Here is a 19582-nt window from a genome sequence, read left to right as displayed (position 1 = left end):
CGGTGACGTCGATAGACCAGTCGTGATGGATTAGTAGGGTTCCGAGTAGCAGAGGGGTCCAAGTCCAATTGGCAAAATAGGTATAGTGGCCCAAGAAATTGGCCGATGGGTCTGTACAGCTAACAGTCCAATATGCTCTAGACAGCTAGCAGCTAGCGTACCGCGGCTAGCAGCTGGCAGGCCGTGGATAGCGGATCGGCATTTAGGGGATATCGCGATGTAGAGGCCAGTTGAGTACCCCCTCGAGCAGATTACATTGTAGACCAGTCGTGAAGGATCGGCGGGGTTCCGTGCCCCGTACCGGCAGTAGAAGGGGTCCGGGTATTGTAGCCCAGGAGTGGCTGACGGGCCTCTTTAGCTAGCCGGGAGAAAGGGCCTAGCATGGGCTGGCTCCAGGCTAATTGGTGCTTGCTCCGGGACCAACGTTAGCCAGTAGTCACTCGGATAGCAGCTAGCTAGCTGCGAAGATGCAGGTGAAAATGTCCAGAGCTGGTAGGAATCCGGGGATATGGAGAGAAAATAGGTCCGGTATGCTCTGGTTTGAGTTGCGTTGTACAAACTGGCGAGAGCTTTCCGAGCTAAAGGTTAGCTGATGACCGCTAGCAGTGGTTAGCTGACTACTAGCTGGTAGCTAGTGAGCTGGCTAGCTTCTGTTGGGGGATTCCGGATTCGAGGTCAATAAAAATACTTTAGAAAAATAACAGATCCGTACCACATTGGGTGAGGCGGGTTGCAGGAGAGTGTTTTTAAGTTGAGTTTTAGAAAAAATTATAAAAAAGATATGCGAAGAAAAATATATAAAAAGACATATACACGGGACACAACAAGACGAGGACAAAAGACGTCTGACTGCTACGCCATCTTGGATTAGAGGGTTCCTACAACGTCAAATATGAAGCAAATGACCAACTCTGCCACAAACGTGTTCAAACTTTTTCTGCTAGGTTCAGACCTCTTGGTATTTGTATTTATTATGGATCCCCATTAGCTGCTGCCAAGGTTCCTCGAGCTTGGACAGAAGATTGTCGACTTCGAAATCGTAGGAGTAGTTACTACCGCTGCAGACACCCCCAGCGACGAAGGTGCAGGAAGATCAGGCTCCAGGACGGCGAAACTATTCGTTGTTTGTAACCAAGCAAGTGATCAGAATCTTCACATAGGAAACAATCTGAACAGATACACTTATAATCTGCATGGCTGCTGTGTTAAACAGGCCTATGACATTATTTAGTATTACCACAGGTAAGTTTAAGAAGGGAAGGGCTGTCACAAAACACATTCATTATGGTGGATCTCCACCGGGGCAGCTTTATCTGCAGAGAGAACAGTAGTAAGATCAAGAGGAAGTCAAGACCCCATACCTGTAAAATAATGAGCAGCACATTCCTGGGTGTGATAATAGTATTGTACCTTATGGCAACATAACGATCAAAGGCCATAGCCGCAAGAATAAAGACAGCCACACTTCCATACATGTGGAGCAAGAACCCCTGAATATCACAGAGAGGATAAAAGACTGTCCAAGTCACAATGTCTGACAGCACCTTTGGAAGCATTGCAGTGAATCTTATCAGATCATTGAGAGGAAGACTGAATAGAGCAAAATACATTGGTTTGTGTATAAAAAAATAAGTAAAATATAATACTCTGTATAATACTCTCTGTTACAAGTGAGGATGTCTCTTTTTTACTTTTACCGTCTTATAAAGGCCCCATCTAGTAATCAATCTGTTTACCTTTATTCACCTAATACAGTTCATTGTGGCTATTTTGTTAATCATAACACTTCCATGATTACATCAGTTAGCAGAGACTTTCATCTTGGTGTGAAAAACACGTATTAATGAGCCCCGTAGAGAGTTGATTAAAAATAATGTCTTATTGAGTGTACCTTGTTGTAATTAATCCATTGGGACTGCAGAAACAGTTATTAGAGTATTCACCTCTCGCTAATGAAGCATGTTGATAAAAATACCCCCGAGACACCACGAGTTCAAGTTAGGCCTCTGCCTTATAGTTAGGTGACATTGCACATATTTGAATGACATAAATCATGTAGATGATATCTCAAATGTCCAATGCATTTCAATAGAAGGGAGAAATATATCTATCTATCATAACGTAGCCTTATTCTCCAAGCCTCTAGCCCAAGCATGCTCTAGCCTGAGTATACATGTTGATGCTCTATCACAACATATATCAAATCACATGTTATAAATTCATATTGTATCTAGTCATATCTATAACTCCTTCCTTCCTGTTGTGTCAGAACGTCCACAGTAAGAAACATTTATTAAGTATCTATTAAAATAGGAGGGGATAAGGGAATATGTGGACACTGACCTATGGGATTACAACGGGGACAAGCGGGCCTCTTTACCAAAGTGGCGTATAGAACTGGGGAATGGACTGAAGGGATAGGTTAATTGTTCCACCCAGGAGAGATAGCCCTTTTGGACAGGGAGGTAGTTAATTACTTTTAGAGTGGTGTGTATTGTTGTGAATTGTTAGATACTACTGCACTGTTGGAGCTAGAAACACAAGCATTCCGCTACACCCACAATAACATCTGCTAAATATGTGTATGTGACCAATAACATTTTATTTAATTTTATTTAATTGAATTGGGCTCTGGTCATTGTTAGTTGATGAAGGGTTAGGGCGAGGCCACCTCTCTCGTGACTGGAGGAGTACTGTAGGATCCTGAGGGATGGAAGACTCACTTTACGCACTGCTAGCCGTGCGTCACAAACCCACTGAATTGGTGGGGAATTAGGTCTTTAAAAACATATAAAAACAGAAAAGATTCACACCCCTTGACTTTTTCCACATTTTGTTGTGTTACAGCCTGAATTTAAAATGGATTAAATGTAGATTTTTTTTGTCACTGACCTCCACACAATACCCCATAATGTCAACGTGGAATTATGTTTTTCAGAAATGTAAAAAATGTATGAAAAGCTGAAATGTTTTGAGTCAATATGTATTCAACCCTCTGGTATGACAAGTTCAGTACTGTAGTAACTATGTTATTAACAAGTTAAATAATAAGTTGTATGGAGTCACACTCGGTGCAATAACAGTGTTTAACATGCTTTTTGAATGACTACCTCATCTCTGTACCCCACATATACAATTATCTGTAAGATCCGTCACTGAATTTCAAATACAGATTCAACCACAAAGACCAGGGAGGTTTTCCAATGCCTCACAAAGAAGGGCACCTATTGACAAAATGTATAAAAATAAAACACTAAATATCCCTTTGAGCATGGTGAAGTTATTACACTTTGGATGGTGTATCAATACACCCAGTCACTACAAAGATACAGACGTCCTTCCTAACTCAGTTGCCGGGAGGAAGGAAACCGCTCAGGGATTTCACCATGAAGCAAAGTAATGCTGCAATAAATGTGGCAAAGCAATTAACAATTTGTCCTTTATACAAAGTGTTGCATTTGGGGCAAATCAAACACAACACATTACTGAGTACAACTCACCATATTTTCAAGCATAGTCGTCCTTGCATTATTGTCACGTTCCTGACCTGTTTTCTGTTGTTTGGTATGTGTTTAATTGGTCAGTGCGTGAGTTTGGGTGGGTAGTCTATGTTATGTGTTTTCTATGTTGGGTTAATGGGTTGCCTGGTATGGCTCTCAATTAGAGGCAGGTGTTTGGCGTTTCCTCTGATTGAGAGTCATTTTAAGGTAGGTTGTTTCACATTGTTTGTTGTGGGTGGTTGTCTCCTGTGTCAGTGTCAGTATGTTACGCCACACGGGACTGTTTCGGTTTGTTTGTTTGTTCGTTCGGTTTATGTAGTCTGTTCCTGTTTCATGCGTTCTTCGTGTCATGTAAGTTCCTATGTTCGGGTGCGTCTACGTCGTTTGTTGTTTTGTAGTTTGTTAAAGTGTATTTCGTATCGTCTTTGTCTTGTTAAATAAATCATTATGAATTCACACCCCGCTGCACTTTGGTCCAATCCTTGCTACTCCTCTTCGGATGAAGAGAAGGAGGAGGCCCGTTACAATTATGTTGTGGGTATGCTTGTAATCGTTAAGGACTAGGGAGTTTTTCAGGAATTATTTTTTACATAATGGAGCTAAGCACAGGCAAAATCCTAGAGGAAAATCTGGTTCAGTCTGCTTTCCACCAAACACTGGGTGTCACGTTCTGACCTTGGTTCTTTTGTATTTTCTTTGTTTAAGTATGGTCAGGGCGTGAGTTGGGTGGGTAATCTATGTTTTGTGTTTCTATGGTGGGTTGTTCGTTTGGCCTGATATGGTTCTCAATCAGAGAGAGGTGCTAGTCATTGTCTTTGACTGGGAACCATATTTAGGTAGCCTGTTTTGTGGTGTTTTGTGGGTGGTTGTCTTCCGTGTCTGTTTGTTCACGTTACTGTTTCGTTTTTCTATTCTATTCACATTGTTATTTTTGTATTGTTGTCGTGTTCAGGATTATTAAATATAATGGACACTTACCACGCTGCGCATTGGTCCGACATTTCCGTTACACTGGGAGATTCATTTTGAAAATGTATATTGGCCAAATGTTTCGAAATCACTTAGAGACTGACACAGAAATTCCCAGTTGTAATCACTGTCAAAGGTGCTTCTACAAAGTATTGACTCAGGGGTGTGAATACATATGTAAATTAGATATTTTATTTTGATTTGCAAACATTCCTAAAAACATGTTTTCACTTTGTCATCATGGGGTATTGTGTGTAGATGGGTGAGCAAAAAAATATATTTAATTAATGTTGAATTCAGGCTGTAACACAACACAATGTGGAAGGGGTATGAATACTTTCTGAAGGCACTGTACAAAACATTGCTTTATTAGGGTATTATTGATAAGATATCATGTTACAGGTGACAATGTTCTGATCTTTTACAGAACCATATTCGCTAAAGTATCATTTCTACCTGAGAAGAGGATAAAAAGCCTTCAGTCATGCTCTAAATCAAACATTACTAACATTTTTCAGGAGATGTCTTGATATTTGAATTTTTGAAAACATGAATGCAACTAGATGTAAGGTCTTGTTAATTATTCTAAAGGACTATCTGCTTTAATAACAGGGTTAAGAATTTGACTTTACAGTCCTCTTTAGTTTAATTGCAGTAAGTTGAGTCCCCGACTAAGTCCCACTGCAAAATGTATACAGTACCAGTCAAAAGTTTGGACACACCTACTAATTCAATGGTTATACTTCATTTTTTACTATTTTCTACATTGTAGAATAATAGTGAAGACATCAAATGAAATAACACATATGGAATCATACAGTAACCAAAAAAGTGTTAAACAAATCAAAATAGATTTTAGATTTTAGATTCTTCAAAGTAGCCACCCTTTGCCTTGATGACAGCTCTAATGTTTCTTGGCCCAAACATTTGTTAAGCATTTATTTGATCTGCAATCTGAGGTGCAGTAAACTCTAATCAATTTATTGTCTGCAGCAGAGGTAACTCCGGGCCTTCCTTTCCTGTGGAGGTACTCATGACAGCCAGTTTCATCATAGAGCTTGATGGTTTTTGCAACTGCACTTGAAGAAACATACTTTTTTGGGGACATTTTCCTGATTGACTGAACTTCATGTCTCAAAGAGTCTTTTCTCTTTGCTTATTTGAGCTGTTCTTGCCATAATATGGACTTGGTATTTTACCAAATAAGGCTATCTTCTGTATACCACCCCTACCTTGTCACAACTCAACTGATTGGCTCAAACACGTTAAGAAGGAAAGAAATTCCACAAAATGACTTTTAAAAAGGCACACCTGTTAATTAATTGAGGCTGGTTGGAAATACTGCCAAATTCTCTAAAATGACGTTGGAGCTGTCTTATGGTAGAGAAATTAACATTAAATTCTCTGGCAACAGGTCTGGTGGACATTCCTGAGGTGCTGAGGTGCTGACTTGCTACACCCTCGATAACTACTGTAATTATTATTATTTGACCATGCTGGTCATTTATGAACATTTGAACATCTTGGCCATGTTCTGTTATAATCTCCACCCGGCACAGCCAGAAGAGGACTGGCCACCCCTCATAGCCTGGTTCCTCTCTAGGTTTTTTCCTAGGTTTTGGCCTTTCTAGGGAGTTTTTCCTAGCCACCGTGCTTCTACACCTGCATTGCTTGCTGTTTGGGGTTTTAGGCTGGGTTTCTATACAGCACTTCGAGATTGTCACGAATCCCGTTTCCTGAGTCTGGTTTTTGCCTGTGTTCTGTTCTGGAGTGTTTTTCCGGTGTCCTGGAACGCACCCTGGCTGGTTGTCGGGCGTTTTAGCTAGTTGGGAGATCTCAGATTACCCGCACCTGTATCCCATCAGCTATCTGTGCACCTGGTCCTGATCATCATCTCTCCTCTTCATAAGCCCTGACCTGACATCCATTCCCTGCCGGATCGTTAGCCTTAATCAGTATGTTGTGCCAGCGTATCAGCCTCCAGCTTGATAGTATTTGTTTTGTTGTTTTGTACGTCTTGCTTGCCTTAAACTTACCCCCGTTTGTTCTGTCTTCAGTTATTCTCCCGGATCACTTACCCCATTCCTGCCTGGTCGTCGGAGGCTTCCTCTACTCCTTTGGACCCACCTATTCACTCCCATCAACTCACCACCGCTGCCCGTTACGCTACCTGGATATTTCTACACCTTCATATTCACTTGTAAATAAATACTCACCTTCTTCCTACTCTCCTTGTCCTGGTCTGCTTCTGGGTTCGATTTTGAAAGAACGTGACAGAGATATTAGCTGATGTACGAAGGGCTATATAAAATAAACTTGATTTGATTCCTGCAGTCAGCATGCCAATTGCACGCACCCTCAAAACGTGAGACATTTGTGGAATTGCATTGTGTGACAAAACTGCAAATTTTAGAGGGGCCTTTTATTGTCCCAGTACAAGCTGCACCTGACTAATGATCATGCTGTTTAATCAGCTTCTTGATATGCCACACCTGTCAAGTGGACGGATTATGTTGGCAAAGGAGAAATCCTCACTTACAGAAATGTAAACAAATTTGTGCACAACATCGTTCCATATGCTTTTTGTGCGCATGGAACATTTCTGGTATCTTTCATTTTAGCTCATGAAACATGGGACCAACACTTTAATTTGCGTTTATATTTTTGTTCAGTGTAAAAAGCTAATGTTTAAATACCCGAAAAAGCAATTGTTTACCTTGTAGATTTCTAAACACACTATCTATTTGTTCGGCTCGCAACCTAACACTCAGATCATATTTTGGCCCAAAAGGCCCAAAAGTTTGAGCACCCTTGTTTTATTGATACAAAAGTTTGGATAACGCACACATACTTTTTTAAACAGTAAATGTAGCCATACTAATTTGTTATCACATCCACTAGTGTTTTCCTCTCCATTGCATCATTCCTCTCCCTGGTGGGAATTAGAGTTTAGGGATCCTAGATAATTAGCCCTCTGTGATTAGCCTGATTTGTTAGTGCTACAGTACATAGTGATCATGGCGTTCATTAGTTCCTATTGTCGCTGTACTCTTTTAAATAATTATAGGCCAATCTCAAAGCTGTCACCCCTGGTGAAAATACTTAACCCTTGTAAGCTAAAATAGTTTTTATTTACTAACTCTATTTTATCAATGTACCAATCGGGCTTCAGGAAGAAGCATAGCACAATTACAGCAGCCATGAAGGTTTTAAATGATATCACTGAAGCCCTTGACAAAAAACAGCACTGTGTCTCACTTTTTATTGATCTCTCTAAGGCTTTTGATACAGTTGATCATGCTATACTAAGGCAGAGATTGTTGAGTGTAGATCTTTCGGAGCATGCAGTTGCATGGTTTGCTAACTATCTCTCTGATAGAACAATTTGATGGGCTTATGTCTGTTAAATTGTCTGTCTTTAATGGTGTGCCCCAAGGCTCTGTACTTGGTCCTCTCTTATTCACTATATATATAAATAATTTAGACAAAAATGTCCAAAATGCACAACATCATTTTTATGCTGATGATACTGTTATTTACTGTTGTGCCTCGTCTCTTACAAAAGCTTTCCAGAACTTGCAAACTGCTTTTTATACTGTTCAACATACCTTGTGTCAATTGAAGCTGACAAAACTAAACTAATGGTGTTTTCTAATGCAATAAATAGACCTCTGAACCTTTCACCTATTACTACCTGTCAGGGCAAGGAGATTGAGGTTGTAACCTCATATAAATATCTTGGAATTCTAATTGATGACGGCCTCTCTTTTAAATTGTATATTCAACAATTTACAAAAAAAATTCAGCTGAAATTGGAATTTTATTTTAGGAATAAGGCCTGTTTTTCTTGTGAAGTCAGAAGGAGGCTAGTATCAGCTACATTTATGCCTTTACTAGACTATGGGGATATTTTATATATGAATGCTTCCGCTCAGTGTTTGAGATCAATTGACACTGTTTACCATGACACTTTGAGATTTATTTTAAACTGCAAAACCCTTATGCACCACTACACTTTGTATACCAGGGTTGGCTGGCAATCTCTAGTCACTTGTAGGCTCAGTCACTGGTATACTTTTATTTACAAAGCCATTTTGGGTTTACTACCTTTTTATTTGGGCATTTTTATTGTTCAGAAATGTGGTGGGTACTCTCTTCGTTCGCTGGACTTTATCCTGCTAACTGTTCCAAATGTCCAAACTGAATTTGATAAAGGGCTTTTATGTACTCTGCGCCATCATCTTGGAACACATTACAAAATACTTTTAAACTGGAAGAACTTGTCCCGATTGGTGTTTTTAAATCACTGATGAAGGATTTTGAGGCTGATTCCCTGACCTGTCAATGTTTTTAATTTGCTGTTTTTGATTTGGTTATGCTCTTGTGAATTCTATGGGTTTTACTAGATTACTTGTAGTTTTTCATGTTGTCTGTCTGTAATTTTTGTAATGACTTGGTGCTGCCTATCTTGGCCAGGACGCTCTTGAAAAAGAGATTTTAAATCTCAATGAGCCCTTCCTGGTTAAATAAAGGTAAATAAAAAATAAAATAACAGCTTGACCAACCATAGAAAACAGACTTTTTAATGCCAGGTAACTATCACCTGACCCACTGTCAATATGAAATGTATCCACTTGCTCCACTTGGGTAATTAACAGTGAAATTATGTCAATCAAAGAGGGTTGCAGACAGGTGTCATTTCACTGACAAAGGGAACCAAATTATAGGTCTAAGTCATTGTTGAGAGTATGACAGTAGGCCATAAACGTAGATATTTATAAACATTGTGTAATGCTTGTGTTCTGGAGGAGAAGAAGAGGACCAAGGTGCAGCGTGGTAAGTACTCATAATTACTTTTAATGAAATACGAATACTAATAACAAAATAGACAAACTAACAGTCCAGAAAGGTGAAAACAAACACTAAACCGGAAACAACCACCCACAAACACAGGTGGGAACAGGCTACCTAAATATGATTCTCAATCAGAGACAATGAATGACAGCTGCCTCTGATTGAGAACCACATCAGGCCAGACATAGAAATACAACACAAGGACAACATAGAACACCAGACATAGAATGCCCACCCAAACTCAAGCCCTGACCAACCAAAACAGAGACATAAAAAGGATCTCTAAGGTCAGGACGTGACACATTGAGTATATACTGCATCGTCTGGTTTACTGATAATTAAACAGCATAACTTGATTATTTGTTGCATATCTACTTACCATAAAGACTAAATGCTGTAACCAATGTGTCTCAGGCACATATTGGCCTAGAGAAGGGTGAAGGCCTGAATTAAATCACTTGAGGTATCAGCCTAAAATACACTACAAGACTAAAAGTATGTGGACACCTGCTCGTCAAAAATCTCATTCCAAAATCATGCATTAATATGGAGTTGGTCCCCTATTTGCTGCTTTAACAGCCTCTACTCTTCTGGGAAGGCATTCCACTAGATGTTGGAACATTGCTGTGGGGACTTGCTTCCATTCAGCCACAAAAGCATTAGTGATGTCGGCGCTGATGCTGGGCGATTAGGCCTCGCTCACAGTCGGTGTTCCAATTCATCCCAAAGGTGTTCAATGGAGTTGAGGTCAGGGCTCTGTGCAGGCCAGTCCAAAATAATTACTCCCCCTGACCCGCCAAGTAGAAGCCAACAATCTCATCCACCTTCCAACACTACTAGTCTGTTCCCTATCAGACGACCAGCGGGAGAAGTATACATCGCTACTGCGTGCTTTGAACGATTAGTTTTCTCGGCGTTTTGAGGATTTCAATGTGTTGGAAAATGACATGCTGTTGGTTTCCTCTCCTTTCACCTTCAATGTAGATAACGCTCCTACTGAGCTTATCAATCTTCAGTCTGATGCAGTGATTGGAGAACTATTCAAAACAATGTCACTGACGAGGTTCTATGCATCTTTCGATGAACAAAACTTCCCAAAGATTAGGAGTCATGCTCAGAAGATGTTTGTACTGTTTGGGTCAACCTATGTATGTGAACAGACATTTTCAGTGATGAAATATAACAAGTCAAGGCACAGATCATCTCTTAATGACTCTCAGCAATCCTGCAAAAAAAAATCCAAGATGGCGTAGCAGTCAGACGTCTTGTCTTGTCTCGTCCCATGTATATATCTTTTTATATCTTTTTCTTCGCATTCTATTTAATATTTTTCCTAAACCTCAACTTCAAAATACTCTCCTGCAACCCGCCTCACCCAATGTGGTGTGGATCTGTTTTTTTTCTAAAGTATTTCTATTTACCTCCTGTCACGCTGAATGACGCTGGAGAGACGAAGCAGGTACGGGGAGTAACATTTAATAAATGACGGACATATAACGAGACAAGCACAGCGTCAGCAAACAGAAACATAGACAAGAAACAATCAATGCAGCAGCAGGGAACAGAGCAAGGAACAGACAAATATAGGGGAGGAAATTAACATGTAATAAGTGAGTCCAGGTGAGTCCATTAACGCTGATGCGAGTGACGAGGGAAGGCAGGTGTGGGTGATGGATGGCAGGAGCGTGTGATGCAGGGTAATCTGGCGCCCTCAAGCGCCAGGGGAAGGGAAGAGCGGGAGCAAACATGACAGTACCCCTCCCTCTTGGGACGCCACCCGGCGTCCCACCTGGGCAAACCGGCCGAGACATGGGCGCAGGGCAAGCCAGTTGGGGCGTGAAAGCCCGACGAACCGGCAGGAGCGTGGGAGCCTGGCGAGCCGGCTCAGGCATAGGAGCCTGACGATCCGGCTGAGGCAAAGCGCCTGTCGATCCCGCTGAAGGGGAGCCCGATGATCCAGTGGAGTGTGACGTGGGATGGGAAACCGCCGAGCCAGGAAAACCTCTCGAGCCAGCCAGGGCGTGAAAGCCTGAAGGGCTAGCTTAGGCACCCCGGTTCCATCGGCAGCGGAATCCACCAACGTCACCAACAAAACACAAGACAAACAAAAAAACTCCTGGACCGGCTGGGGAAGCAAAAACTGACGATCCAGCTGAGACCCGACGTGGGATGGGCGTCATCCGAGTCAACCGGGGCAAGGAAACCTCTCGAGCCTGCTAGGGCGTGGAAGCCCGACGAGCAGGCTAGGCACCCCCGGTTCCATCGGTGGTGACCCAGAGCCGATGCCACTATTCCAACCAGAACGCCAGTACTCCCCGATGCTTCGTATATGGCTGCTGCATTCTGTCACGCTGAATGACGCTGGAGAGACGAAGCAGGTACGGGGAGTAACATTTAATAAATGACGGACATATAACGAGACAAGCACAGCGTCAGCAAACAGAAACATAGACAAGAAACAATCAATGCAGCAGCAGGGAACAGAGCAAGGAACAGACAAATATAGGGGAGGAAATTAACATGTAATAAGTGAGTCCAGGTGAGTCCATTAACGCTGATGCGAGTGACGAGGGAAGGCAGGTGTGGGTGATGGATGGCAGGAGCGTGTGATGCAGGGTAATCTGGCGCCCTCAAGCGCCAGGGGAAGGGAAGAGCGGGAGCAAACATGACACCTCCGAACTGGGATACGTCAACGGAAGCTATCTAGCTAACTAACTACCAGCTATCAGTCAGCTAACCTTTAGCTCGGAAAGCTCTCACCAGTTCGTACAACGCGTTTCAAACCAGAGCATACCGGACATATTTTTATTTTTCTCTCCATATCCCCGGATTCCTACCGCAAACTCTGAACCCTTTCATCTGGATCATGGCAGCTAGCTAACCGCATCCCGGATTGACAACTCCTGGCTAATGTTTCCGTCCCGGAGCAAGCACCAACTAGCCTGGGGCTAGGCCATGCTAGACCCATCTCCGGCTAGGGATCCTGGGCTACTCCTGAAGCCCACTCCTCGGCTACAATATCCGGACCCCTTCTACTGCCGGTACGGGGCACGGAACCCCGCTGATCCTTCACGTCTGGAATATCGACATAATCTGCCCAAGGATCCCAACAGGCCACTCATCCCCTGAAGGCCCATTCTGCTAACCGCGGCCTGCTAGCTATCTATAGCATTTTGGACTGGTAGTTGATCCACCGGCCAGTTTCTTGGACCACTATACCCATTTTGCCAATTAGACTTGGACCCCTCTGCTACTTGGAACCCTACTAATTCCACGACTGTTTTATTGATGTCACCGCACGAGGAGGCAAAAACAGACTTTTCCCGCATCGCGACGTCCCTCTAAGGCCCTTATGCTAGCCTGCTAGCCCCAGCCTGCTAACTGTCTGAATCGCTGTGTACCCAGCCAGCCCAACCACTCACTGGACCCATACGATCACTTGGCTACGCATGCCTCTCCCTAATATCAATATGCCTCGTCCATTACTGTCCTGGTTAGTGATTACTGTCATATTTCACTGTAGAGCCTCTAGCCCTGCTCAATATGCCTTAACCAACCATGTTGTTCCACCTCCCACATATGCGATGCCATCAACTGGTTTAAACGTCTCTAGAGACTATATCTCCCTCTTCATTACTCAATGCCTAGGTTTACCTCTAATGTACTCTCTTCCTACCATACCTTTGTCTGTACATTATGCCTTGAACCTATACTATCGTGCCCAGAAACCTGCTCCTTTACTCTCTGTTCCGAACGTGCTAGATGGCCAGTTCTTATAGCCTTTAGCCGTACCCTTATCCTACTTCTCCTCTGTTCCTCTTGTGATGTAGAGGTTAATCCAGGACCTGCAGTGCCTAGCTCCATTCCTACTCCCCAGTTCCTCTCATTTGTTGACTTCTATAACCGTAAAAGCCTTGGTTTCATGCATGCTAACATTAGAAGCCTCCTCCCTAAGCTTGTTTTATTCACCGCTTTAACACGTTCTGCCAACCCAGATGTCTGAGCCGTGTCTGAATTCAGGCTTAGGAAAACCACCAAAACCCCTGAAATTTTCATCCCTAACTATAACATTTTCCACCAAGATAGAACTGCTAAAGGGGGCGGTTGTCATGCCCTGACCTTAGAGAGCTTTTTTATGTCTCTAGTTGGTTTGGTCAGGGTGTGATTTGGGGTGGGCATTCTATGTTTTGCTTTCTGTTTCTTTACTTCTATGTTTTGTCCGGGTATGGTTCTCAATCAGGGACAGCTGTCTATCGTTGTCTCTGATTGGGAATCATATTTAGGTAGCCCTTTTTCCCTCCTTTCAGTGTGGGTAGTTAACTTTGTTAGTGGCACTATAGCCCTGTAAGCTTCACGGTTGTTTCTTTCGTTTCTTGTTTTGTTGGTGACGTTCCAATAAGAGAATATGTACGCTCACCACGCTGTCTTCCTTTAACGATGGCCGTGACAGCGGTGTTGCAATCTACTGCAGAGATAGCCTGCAGAGTTCTGTCTTACTATCCAGGTCTGTACCAAAACATTTCCAGCTTCTACTTCTAAAAATTAACCTTTCCAGAAACAAGTCTCTCACTGTTGCCGCCTGCTATAGACCTCCCTCTGTCCCCAGCTGTGCCCTGGACACCATATGTGAATTGATTGCCCCCATCTATCTTCTGAGTTCATGCTGCTATGTGACCTAAACACCCCGGCCATGCTACAGTCTAAGCTTGATGCCCTCAATCTCACACAAATTATCAATGAACCTACCAGGTACAACCCCAAATCTGTAAACACGGGCACCCTTGTAGATATCATCCTAACTAACTCGCCATCCAAATACACCTCTGCTGTTTTCAACCAAGATCTCAGCGATCACTGCCTCATTGCCTGCATCCGTAATGGGGACCACCCCTCATCACTGTCAAACGCACCCTAAAACACTTCTGCGAACAGACCTTTCTAATTGACCTGGCCGGGGTATCCTGGAATGTCATTGACCTTATCCCATCAGTAGAGGATGCCTGGTTATTCTTTAAAAGTGCCTTCCTCACCATCTTAAATAAGCAGGCCCCATTCAAAAAATGTAGAACTAGGAGAAGATATAGCCCTTGGTTCATTCCAGACCTGTCTGCCCTTGACCAGCACAAAAACATCATGTGGCGTTCTGCATTAGCATCGAATAGCCCCCGTGATATGCAACTTTTTAGGGAAGTTAGGAACCAATATACACAGGCAGTTAGGAAAGCTAAGGCTAGCTTTTTCAAACAGAAATTTGCATTCTGTAGTACTAACTCAAAAACATTCTAGGACACTGTAAAGTCTATGGAGAATAAGAGCACCTCCTCCCAGCTGCCCACTGCACTGAGGCTAGGAAACACTGTCACTACCGATAAATCCACAATAATTGAGAATTTCAATAAGCATTTTTCTACGGCTGGCCATGCTTTCCAGCTGGCTACCCCTACCCCGGTCAACAGCCCTGCGCTCCCCACAGCAACTCGCCCAAACCTCCCCCACTTCTCCTTCATCCAAATCCAAATAGCTGATGTTCTGAAAGAGCTGCAAAATCTGGACCCCTGCAAATCAGCTGGTCTAGACAATCTGTACCCTCTCTTTCTAAAATTGTCTGACGAAATTTTTGCAACCCCTATTACTAGCCTTTTCAACCTCTCTTTCGTATCGTCTGAGATTCCCATAGATTGGAAAGCTGCCGCGGTCATCCCCTTCTTCAAAGGTGGAGACACTCTAGACCCAAACTGCCACAGACCTATATTTATTTTACCCTGCCTTTTTTAGGTATTTTAAAGCCAAGTTAACAAACACATTACCAAACATTTTGAATCTCACCGTACTTTCTCCGCTATGCAATCTGGTTTCAGAGCTGGTCATGGGTGCACGCTCAAGGTCCTAAACGATATCATAACCGCCATCGATAAGAGACATTACTGTGCAGCCGTATTCATCAACCTGGCTAAGGCTTTCGACTCTGTCAATCACAACATTCTTATTGGCAGACTCAACAGCTTTGGTCTCTCAAATGATTGCCTCGCTTAGTTCACCAACTACTTCTCCGATAGAGTTCAGTGGGTCAAATCAGAGGGCCTGTTGTCCGGACCTCTGGCAGTCGCTATGGGGGTGCCATAGGGTTCAATTCTCGGGCCGACTCTCTTCTCTGTATTTATTTCACCTTTATTTAACCAGGTAGGCAAATTGAGAACACGTTCTCATTTACAATTGCGACCTGGCCAAGATAAAGCAAAGCAGTTCGACACATACAACAACACATAGTTACACATGGAGTAAAACAAACATACAGTCAATAATACCGTGAAAAATAAGTCTATATACAATATGAGCAAGTGAGGTGAGATAAGGGAGGTGAAGGCAAACAAAATATATATATAAATAAATAAAAAATATAAAAAGGCCATGGTGGCGAAGTAAATACAATATAGCAAGTAAAAAAAACACTGGAATGGTTGGTTTGCAGTGGAAGAAGGTGCAAAGTAGAGATAGAAATAATGGGGTGCAAAGGAGCAAAATAAATAAATACAGTAGGTAAAGAGGTAGTTGTTTGGGCTAAATTATAGATGGGCTATGTACAGGTGCAGTAATCTATGAGCTGCTCTGAAAGCTGGTGCTTAAAGCTAGTGAGGGAGATAAGTGTTTCAAGTTTCAGAGATTTTTGTAGTTCGTTCCAGTCATTGGCAGCAGAGAACTGTAAGGAGAGGCGGCCAAAGGAAGAATTGGTTTTGGGGGTGACCAGAGAGATATACCTGCTGGAGCGCGTGCTAAGGGTGGGCGTTGCTATGGTGACCAGCGAGCTGAGATAAGGGGGGACTTTACCTAGCAGGGTCTTGTAGATGACCTGGAGCCAGTGGGTTTGGCGACGAGTGTGAAGCGAGGGCCAGCCAACAAGAGCGTACAGGTCGCAGTGGTGGGTAGTATATGGGGCTTTGATGACAAAACGGATGGCACTGTGATAGACTGCATCCAATTTATTGAGTACGGTTTTGGAGGCTATTTTGTAAATGACATCACCGAAGTCGAGGATTGGTAGGATGGTCAGTTTTACAAGGGTATGTTTGGCAGCATGAGTGAAGGATGCTTTGTTGCGGAATAGGAAGCCGATTCTAGATTTAACTTTGGATTGGAGATGCTTGATGTGAGTCTGGAAGGAGAGTTTACAGTCTAACCAGACACCTAGGTATTTGTAGTTGTCCACATATTCTAAGTCAGAGCCGTCCAGAATAGTGATGTTGGACAGGCGGGCAGGTGCAGGCAGCGATCGGTTGAAGAGCATGCATTTAGTTTTACTTGTATTTAAGAGCAATTGGAGGCCACGGAAGGAGAGTTGTATGGCATTGAAGCTCGCCTGGAGGGTTGTTAACACAGTGTCAAAAGAAGGGCCAGAAGTATACAGAATAGTGTCGTCTGCGTAGAGGTGGATCAGAGACTCACCAGCAGCAAGAGCGACATCATTGATGTATACAGAGAAGAGAGTCGGTCCAAGAATTGAACCCTGTGGCACCCCCATAGAGACTGCCAGAGGTCCGGACAACAGACCCTCCGATTTGACACACTGAACTCGATCAGAGAAGTAGTTGGTGAACCAGGCGAGGCAATCATTAGAGAAACCAAGGCTGTCGAGTCTGCCGATGAGGATGTGGTGATTGACAGAGTCAAAAGCCTTGGCCAGGTCAATGAATATGGCTGCACAGTATTGTTTCCTATCGATAGCGGTTAAGATATCGTTCATGACCTTGAGCGTGGCTGAGGTGCACCCATGACCAGCTCTGAAACCAGATTGCATAGCGGAGAAGGTATGGTGGGATTCGAGATGGTCGGTAATCTGTTTGTTGACTTGGCTTTCGAAGACCTTAGAAAGGCAGGGTAGGATAGATATAGGTCTGTAGCTGTTTGGGTCTAGTGTGTCTCCCCCTTTGAAGAGGGGGATAACCGCAGCTGCTTTCCAATCTTTGGGAATCTCAGACGACACGAAAGAGAGGTTGAAAAGGCTGGTAATAGGGGTGGCAACAATTTCAGCAGATAGTTTTAGAAAGAAAGGGTCCAGATTATCTAGCCCGGCTGATTTGTAAGGGTCCAGATTTTGCAGCTCTTTCAGAACATCAGCTGACTGTATTTGGGAGAAAGAGAAGTGGGGAAGGCTTGGGCGAGTAGCAGAGGGGAGGGCAGTGCTGTTGACCGGGGTAGGGGTAGCCAGGTGGAAAGCATGGCCAGCCGTAGAAAAATGCTTATTGAAATTCTCAATTATAGTGGATTTGTCGGTGGAGACAGTATTTCCTATTTTCAGTGCAGTTGGAAGCTGGGAGGAGGTGTTCTTATTCTCCATGGACTTTACAGTGTCCCAGAACTTTTTTGAGTTTGTGTTGCAGGAAGCAAATTTCTGCTTGAAAAAGCTAGCCTTGGCTTTTCTAACTGCCTGTGTATACTGGTTTCTAGCTTCCCTGAAAAGTTGCATATCACGGGGGCTGTTCGATGATGTCTCTCTTGCTGCTGGTGATTCTTTGATCCACCTCTATGCAGACGACAACATTCTACATACCTCTGGCCCTTCTTTGGACACTGTGTTATCTAACCTCCAGGCGAGCTTCAATTCCATACAACTCTCCTTACGTGCCCTCCAAATGCTCTTAAATGCAAGTAAAACTAAATGCTCTTCAACCGATCGCTGCCCGAACCTGCCCGCCCGTCCAGCATCACTACTCTGGACGGGTCTGACTTAGAATATGTGGACAACTACAAATACCTAGGTATCTGGTTAGACTGTAAACTCTCCTTCCAGACTCATTAAAGATTAAAGATCTCCAATCCAAAATTAAATCTAGAATTGGCGTCCTATTTCGCAACAAAGCATCATTCACTCATGCTGCCAAACATACCCACGTAAAACTGACCATCCTACCGATCCTCGACTTCAGCGATGTCATTTATAATACAGCCTCCAACACTCTACTCAACAAACTTGATGCAGTCTAACACAGTGCCATCCGTTTTGTCACCAATGCCACATATACTACCCACCACTGCGACCTGTATGATCTCGTTGGCTGGCCCTCGCTTCATACTCGTCGCCAAACCCACTGGCTCCAGGTCATCTACAAGTTTCTGCTAGAGAAAGCCCCGCCTTATCTCAGCTCACTGGTCACCATAGCAGCACCCACCCGTAGCACGCACTCCAGCAGGTATATCTCACTGGTCACCCCCAAAGCCAATTCTTCCTTTGGCCGCCTCTCCTTCCAGTTCTCTGCTGCCAATGACTGGAACGAACTGCAAAAATCTCTTTCTACTTCACAATAACATCACTTACAGTTGACCGGGGCAGCTCTAGCATGGCAGAATTTTAAGAACTGACTTGTTGGAAAGGTGGCATCCGATGACGGTGCCTCGTTGAAAGTCACTGAGCTTAGTAGTAAGACCATTCTACTGTCAATGTTTGTCTATGGAGATTGCATGGATGTGTGCTCTATTTTATACACCTGTCAGCTATGGGTGTGGCTGATATAGCCAAATCCACTAATTTGAAGGGGTGTCCACGTACGTTATATATAGTGTAGCACAAAAAGACCAGCTAGTCTAGTACCAAAACTGGTTGTACTGTCTATCCAAGTCCTATGTGGAGTAATTGTCACGGCAACCAGCCATGTTGGCCTGCTTGGTATGTAGACGGCACAAACAGATCCAGGACCAGGCTAACAAACACCTACAGAATATCATTCAAAACCTAGTTGCCAGATGGCTTCCATTAGTGGTCGCTCACACAATATTTTAAACATTTTAAATGTATAACAATTTCCTTCTCAAGAGTAGTTGTCATAACAATCTGCCTAGCTATAGCTCTTGAGACTATGACATGAAAATCCACATGTGACCATTTGACTTACCTCATCATTGTTGACATAAAATGAAGGATGATAAATAATGGGGGAGTGTTTTAGATAAAAAGGATCTGGCCGATACCTGTGGCAGGATTCATACCCTCTTCAGCAAGGTACAAGTGTGGCTTTTGAGGACTGCCTGTATACAGGTTTTCCTCTTGACTGACTACAGCTGTTAATGCTGCGGTATTCTTACTCACTCTGTCAAATGTGTTTATATGGGGTATTCAAAATTCCTAGCAGCAGATTTTAAAAAAGAGGATACAAACAGCATGTGTAGTTTAACTTCATTTAAAACTTGTATTTACAATTATAACAAATGATCATTTTTATTTATATTTCTGTCCTTTTTTTACAGGTTTGCACTGCATTGCTAACAGG

The 19582-nt window shown here is 43.2% G+C and overlaps 1 pseudogene; it reads right to left on the bottom strand.

Annotated features, from left to right (window-relative positions):
- Positions 1–867: 867 nt before the first annotated feature.
- LOC129821666 (olfactory receptor 4E1-like) lies at positions 868–11215 on the bottom strand (annotated as a pseudogene).
- Between the last annotated feature and the right edge of the window lie 8367 nt (positions 11216–19582).

This window comes from Salvelinus fontinalis, chromosome 24 (assembly GCF_029448725.1).
Source record: "Salvelinus fontinalis isolate EN_2023a chromosome 24, ASM2944872v1, whole genome shotgun sequence".
Classification (NCBI taxonomy): domain Eukaryota; kingdom Metazoa; phylum Chordata; class Actinopteri; order Salmoniformes; family Salmonidae; genus Salvelinus; species Salvelinus fontinalis.
The sequence above is the reverse complement of the archived record's forward strand: the minus strand, read 5'-3'. Positions and strand labels throughout refer to the sequence as shown.